Here is a 6837-nt window from a genome sequence, read left to right as displayed (position 1 = left end):
GAACTGGCCAGTTTGAATTCAGCAAACCATTACTATAAAGCACGAGTGGAGTGGAGTGGAGTGGCGTGGCGTGGCGTGGCGTGGCATAGAATAGAATAGAATAGAATAGAATAGAATAGAATAGAATAGAATAGAATAGAATTCTTTTTGGCCAAGTATGATCAGACACACCAGGAATTTGTCTTCTGTGTATAAGCTCACAGTGTACATATAAACAGCAAGTAATAGGTTCTAGGTCATAAATCATAATTACAATAATCATAAGTTGCAAACAACAATTGATAAATCGTAAGAAAGCAAGAGGAGAAGATAGTAAGAAAGATGAGAAGATGAGAAAACAAGAAATGAGACAGTGCTGTAGGAATTACAAGTGTTCAGCAGAATGATGGCATGGGGAGGAAAAATATCTTTATGTCTAGTTGTTTTGGCATGCAATGCCCTGTAGCAGTGTCCTGAGCGGAGAAGTTGAAAGGGGCGTTGTCTTACCTGAATGCCTTTTCTCAGCAGGATGATGTAGAATCCACCTGATGGGTTCATGACAGCCTTCCCGCCCGACAGACTAGGTCAAAACTTTGGCCACACCCCTCTTCTAGGCGTGACTCCAGTTTTGACTGAGACGAGAGATGTTTGTTGAATTCTATGTAATAGCTCCTTGTTAGTCACCTACCTAGACCCTCTGTATGGGGGAGGTGGATTCTACATCATCCTGCTGAGAAAAGGCGTTCAGGTAAGACAACGCCCCTTCTCCAGCAGGATGGCTGTAGAATCCACCTGATGGGACATACCAAAGCCCTCATGTCCCCTTGGGAGGGTCTGTTGTAGCACCCTTCGACCAAAGGCAGCATCCGCCGCCGCAAAGGAGTCCACGCGGTAGTGTTTAACGAACACCAAAGGAGAAGACCAAGTTGCGGCCCTACAAATTTCTTCTACCGAGGCTTGTGTAGACCACGCGGCCGATGTGGCAGCGCTGCGTGTTGAGTGAGCTGTCACGTGTGGGGGCACGGGAATTGACTGAGATGCATAGGCTTGGGCTATGCAGGCTCTAATCCACCTACCTATAGTTGAAGATGAAACTTTCTTCCCCATAGCTGATGGTTGGAAGGACACAAATAGTGCTTCCGATTTATGGAAAGAAGAAATATGCTTTACGTAGTAACACAGAGCTCTACATACATCTAGTTTGTGCCATCTATGTTCCAGCCTATGTGTGGGGTTTGGACAGAAATTGGGAAGAATTAGTTCTTGAGATCTGTGGAAGATGATGTTTACCTTCGGGATGAACGCAGGGTCCGGTCTAAGGACCACCTTGTCCTTGAAGAAGGTGCATAGATCTTTTCTGACTGATAGTGCTGTTAATTCTGAGATCCTTCTAGCTGACGTGATAAGCAACTAGAAAGGTACTTTTAAGGATAAGTGGTGGAGAGAGCATGAATTGAAAGGCTCGAATGGGGTTGATGTCAAGGCTTGTAGAACCTTAGTCAAATCCCAAGAAGGGTACCGATGTACCACGGGTGATCTGGTATTAACTGCTCCCTTTAGAAAGGCGGTAATCGCCGGATGTTGGGACAAGGGACTTGAATTGTCACAGGAGAGTACCGTTGAGAGGGACGCTAACTGTCTACGAATGGTGCTGGATGACAGGCCCTTATTTAATCCATCCAACAAGTAATCTAAGATATTCGGGATAATAACCGAGAGTGGATCCAAGTGATGTACTGAACACCACCTGCAGAAACCCTTCCATGTAGCATCATAGATCCTGTTTGTCGAAGGACGCCTTGATGCTTGAATGATCGATATCACCCCGGGTGAGTAGGATTGTCTGGCTAAACTTTGCCGCTCAAGTGCCAAGCGGCTAGTTGTAGCCACTGAGGGTCTGGATGTAAAAGTTTGCCCTGACTGAGGATCACTCGGTCTGGGGGAATCCTCCACGGGAGTGATATCGAGAGATCCACAAGGTCGGCAAACCACGGACGTCGTGGCCAATGTGGAGCAATCAAGACTACTTCTGCACCGTCCAGGATCAACTTGCGTATGGTTGCCGGTATTAATGGGAGTGGTGGAAAGGCGTACAGGAGTTGCGCCGGCCACTGACATCAGAGAGCGTCCGTTCCCTCCGTTCCTGGTGTCGGGAATCTGGAGAAGAACCTGGGCAGTTGTGTGTTCTTCGGGGTGGCAAATAGGTCCAGGTGCGGTCAACCGAACCTCCGTGAGATCTCCTCGAACAGAGCCGGATCCAGGCGCCATTCCGCATGGTCCACTTTGGCTCTGCTCAGGGAGTCCGCCTGGAGATTTGCCTCCCCTTAAATGTGTTCCGCCTTGATGGAACCCAAATTTGCTTCTGCCTACCGAGCTAGGGCTGATGCTTCCTGCATCAGTTCCCAGGATCGTGTTCCTCCCTCCTTGTTGACATGGGCTTTTGCTGCCACGTTGTCGGTTAAAACGAGAATATGTTTTCCCCTTACTAGGTGAGAGAATCGCCAGAGGGCCAGATGTATGGCATAAGTTCCAGCCAATTGATGTTGTGAACAAGATCTGAGTGTTTCCACTGACCCAGAGCTAGGTGAGTTCCCAGATGGGCTCCCCATCCGAACAGACTCACATCTGTCATGAGAGTGATCTGGGTTGGTTCCCTGAATATGTTTCCCTTGAGCATCGTGGGTGAAATCCACCAATTTAGGGACCTCAGCGTGTGAGGTGTGGGACTGTAACCCTCCTGTTGGAGGTACTGAGGTTCCATCTCTGATACGGGAGGAGGAACCACTGTAACCGTCTGGAGTGGAGTCTTACCCATGGCACGATGCCCATGCAAGGTATCATTTTCCCCAGGAGTTTTGATAGCTGTGCCAGAGGCACTTTCCTGTCTTTTTGGACCTGATGAACCTAGGTTTTGAGATACTGATACGATGCTCTTGGGAAAGATAAACTTTGCAACAGGATGAGTCTATTACTACTGCCAGATGCTGAAGCTTTCTTGTGGGGGTGATGTGGCTTTTCTCGAAATTGACTGAAAATCTGTGATTCTGCATTGTGTGTATCGTGTTTTGAATGTCTAATTGTGCTTGCTCGTGTGAGCTGGACTGAATTAAGATGTCGTCCAGATAGAACTGTACGTGCACCGGCATCATCCTGAGATGGGCCGCTATGACTGCTAGTATCTTGGTAAATACCCTTGGGGCTGAGGAGAGACCGAAGGGCAGAGCCCTGTACTGGTAATGCCGGTGAGCGTAGGAAAATCTGAGAAACTTGCGGTATTTGGGATGAATGGGAATATGCAGGTATGCCTCTGTGAGATCTATTGAGGATAGGAGGTCTCCTTTCCTGATACTGGCTAATATGGACCTTAGGGACTGCATTTTGAACCTCCGGTAGGTTACATAATAATTCAGACCCTTTAGGTCCAGTATTGCCCTCCACCTTCCTGAGGTCTTTGGGATCACAAAGAGGATGGAGTAGAATCCTTTCCTTTCTTCCTCCTTTGCTACCCTTTCTATGGCCTGAATTGACAAAAGGTGAGCAATGGCCGTTGTTACCAAATTTGCCTTGGATGTGTTTCTGGAGAGGGGACACCTGATGAAACGGTTTGGTGGGGGAGAATAGAACTCTAAAGAGAGACCGTGTTTGATTGTTTCTAATATCCAGGCGTCGGTGGTGGTCTGCTCCCAGACCTCGCTGAACTTCTCTAATCGACCCCCTATGGGAGAGTCTTGTCTGGGGTCACTTGGAACGCTTAAAGGGTCGGCTTCCCGATCCCCTAAAGGGATGCCTGGATTGGAATTGGCCTCTGGCTCCTGTGTTTGGGCAATCCTGGGGACGATCCTGTCTCGAATAAAAGGATCGTGAGCCTCTAGACCAGTCCCAGGATTGCCCTGTTCGAAAGGGCTGTCTCCATTCCCAGGAGCTGCTGGGATGGAAACCCTGTCTACGGAATTCTTGTGGACTTTTCCTATCCAGCTTTTTCGATGGGTGGACTAGGATTTTACATTTGTCCCTGCTTTCACTTACATGTGGGTCCAAAATGGATCCAAACAAGAGTGACCCACTGTATTTTGAAGTTGATAGGCGCCACTTGGCTTTTAGGTCAGTTTTCCAATTCTTGAGCCATAGGAGTCTGCGAGAGGCTACCGTGGCTGCTATTGACCTTGCGGCGTATTTGGTTGCGTGTAATGAGGCGTCAGCCGTATATTGTGAGGCAGCCAGTATTTTGGCCAAGGTTTGGTGAGTTCTGACCTGATCGGGAGGTACAGTGGTTTGCAGCTCGCGAAGCCACATAATACAGTCCCTGGTGAAGAAGGACGAGGAAGTTGCCGCCTTGGCCACCCAGGCTGAGGCCAGGTGTGCGCGATGGAGGGAGTGTTCAAACTTCTTGTTCTCCGGTCTCAGAGCTTCTGCCATGTCCCCTGGAATAGCGGACGTAGAAAACAATGAGATCAGGAGACTGTCTAGTGCGGGGACATCCAGCAATTCTGCAAAGGAAGGAGCCACATTAAACAACTTTCTCTCAACGCTGTTAGGCATAAGTGGTGCTGCTAAGGAAGACCATTGCTCCTCTACAGAGGTGCGAAATACCTCAGGACAAGGGATGTACTTGTCCTGTGCTACTTTTTGGGCGAAAAACGGATTAGCCTCATTGCTTATTGAAGGTTTCTCTTCCTGAACTGAAGTTAGATTGACAGTGAAAACTGCCTTGATTAACAGGGATTTAAGAAGAGCTGGGTCAAAGAGGCCAGAGTTTGTTGTCTGCTCAGGAGTGGACCCTTCGTCCTCCGAAAGGGGCATGTCAGTCATGTCCAGGTCTATTGATTCCGCCTCTCCTATTTGGGAGGAGGTCTCAGAGATGTTTGTAGCAGGAGCCTTGTTCCGCCCTTTAAGGGATGGGGGTTGAAAGGTTAATTGTCCTTTAGAGGACATAAATTGGGAAAAGGCATTTTGCATGAATGCTTGAAATTGGGCAGACCATATGTCCTCCTGAGCTCTGTCGTTAGATTCAGGCGCAGGAGGGGTATGGTCTGGTGAGGATGCTGGTGATGAGAAGTGAGGAGAATCCATCTGTTCGGTTTCCCCCAGAGGAGACCAAGTTCTGAGGACTTCCTGAGAAGTAAGATCTGGTATGGGGGCCTCCAATGGGGCAGGGGAAACCATGTCAGCCTCATTGGATCTGATTCTCTGGGCCCTGGAGAATTGTCTTTCAAGTGCCAAATGTCTCCTCGAGGCCTCTCACTCAGCTGTTTTGGAGGGTCCCTTCAAACATGTTTTGTTTTGGCCTTCTTTTTCCCCCCCACTTCAGATTCTGTAGATCTGCACTTTTGTTGTTGTTGTGGGGGGGGGCAGTTTGGGACCTTGTATAGCTGAGTGCGAGACACTGTCTGCCATTGTGGCCAGGTACCCCGAGTAGGCAATACCTGAGTTGGGGGGGGGAAGACACGCAGATCAATTGCAGATAGTTGAGGATTACAAGCCTCGCTCTGCACCCAAAACAATGGCCAGACCGACAGGCTCTTTACTGGAGCAGAAAAAACCTGTTAAGCCGGTGACAAATGTCACTCTAGAGAACAGATGGAACTAATTTAGAAATTTCCTCACTCTCCTCCACCAGGGCCCGTGGTGATAATGACCACAGGCTTATTAAGAGGTATTGCAAGGTAATTGGTTAAAGTAGCTGTCTTGCCCCCCAATATGTGGGCTGTTAAAACAGGCCCAAGGGTGTAAAATTGTAATATCTATTCTTATTATACTTATTATTCTTATTATTCTCCTCTCTCCTTTTATTTCTATTTCTATATGTGCTTGTTGAAGCAGAAGGAAGTGCGGAAAAAACTGAGAAAACCTCCGGGTGGCTGACCCACCTAAAATGGAGGACATCAGTGAGTACACCCAAGATGGTGCTGAGAGTGAAGGCTACGCCCTCTGTCAACTGCCAAGAATACCACGCGGCTCAAAATGGCGATTACAGTCCTAACTGATGCTTTGCCGGCTGAGGTAATTAGTGGGATGAGCAGATAATCTGCTCCCTTAATCAGTTGCTAAGGGCTCCACGGATTTGTCGGTCGTTTGGGGGCTTCAGCGTCTCAGCTGAGTGAAAAAGGGCAGCCTCTGTTGCTAGCCGACAGCCTATTTGTCTCCCTATTCTGCCGCGAGATGATTCGCGGATCTGCCGGTCGTTCCGGAGACTGCGGAGCCTTGCGCGCCTCAGCTGAGGGGGAAAGGAGCACCACTGCCGCTCATAAACCACTGCGAGGCTGTTAACTAATGAAAGGGCCGTTTGCTGAGAAATCTGTTGGGATACCCTCACCACGCTGCATAACGCCCTCAGGGAAGCGTAGATCAGACGAACGGCTCGGAGCTCTGAGCCACAAGCTGGGATCGACTTCCTGCCAATTCAGCTGAGCCAGATGCTAATTTAGACCGAGAGAGGAGAATTTTGCCTCAAAAACTTTTTTCTATTTAAGGAGCTGAAATTTTCGCTGCTAACAGGCTTCGAGACTAAGTCAAAACTGGAGTCACGCCCAGAAGAGGGGTGTGGCCAAAGTTTTGACCTAGTCTGTCGGGCGGGAAGGCTGTCATGAACCCATCAGGTGGATTCTACAGCCATCCTGCTGGAGAATAGATTATTTTCAGGATGTGAGGGGTCTATAGATACTTTCTCACCCCTCTTTCTGGTTCGTGCAGTATACAGATATTCAATGGAAGGCAGGCTGGTTGTGATTTATTTTATCAGTATGGCTTGCATTTTATAATTAGTAGTTGTTGGATTTCTTCTTTAAATATTTTTTGTAATTCTTGCATTAAATACAGTTATCAGGTAGCTATGTCTTTGAATCAGTGCTAGAAAATTAT

Source organism: Crotalus tigris, unplaced genomic scaffold, assembly GCF_016545835.1.
Source record: "Crotalus tigris isolate CLP2741 ecotype Arizona unplaced genomic scaffold, ASM1654583v1 scf7180000023581.319791, whole genome shotgun sequence".
Classification (NCBI taxonomy): Eukaryota; Metazoa; Chordata; class Lepidosauria; order Squamata; family Viperidae; genus Crotalus; species Crotalus tigris.
The sequence above is the reverse complement of the archived record's forward strand: the minus strand, read 5'-3'. Positions refer to the sequence as shown.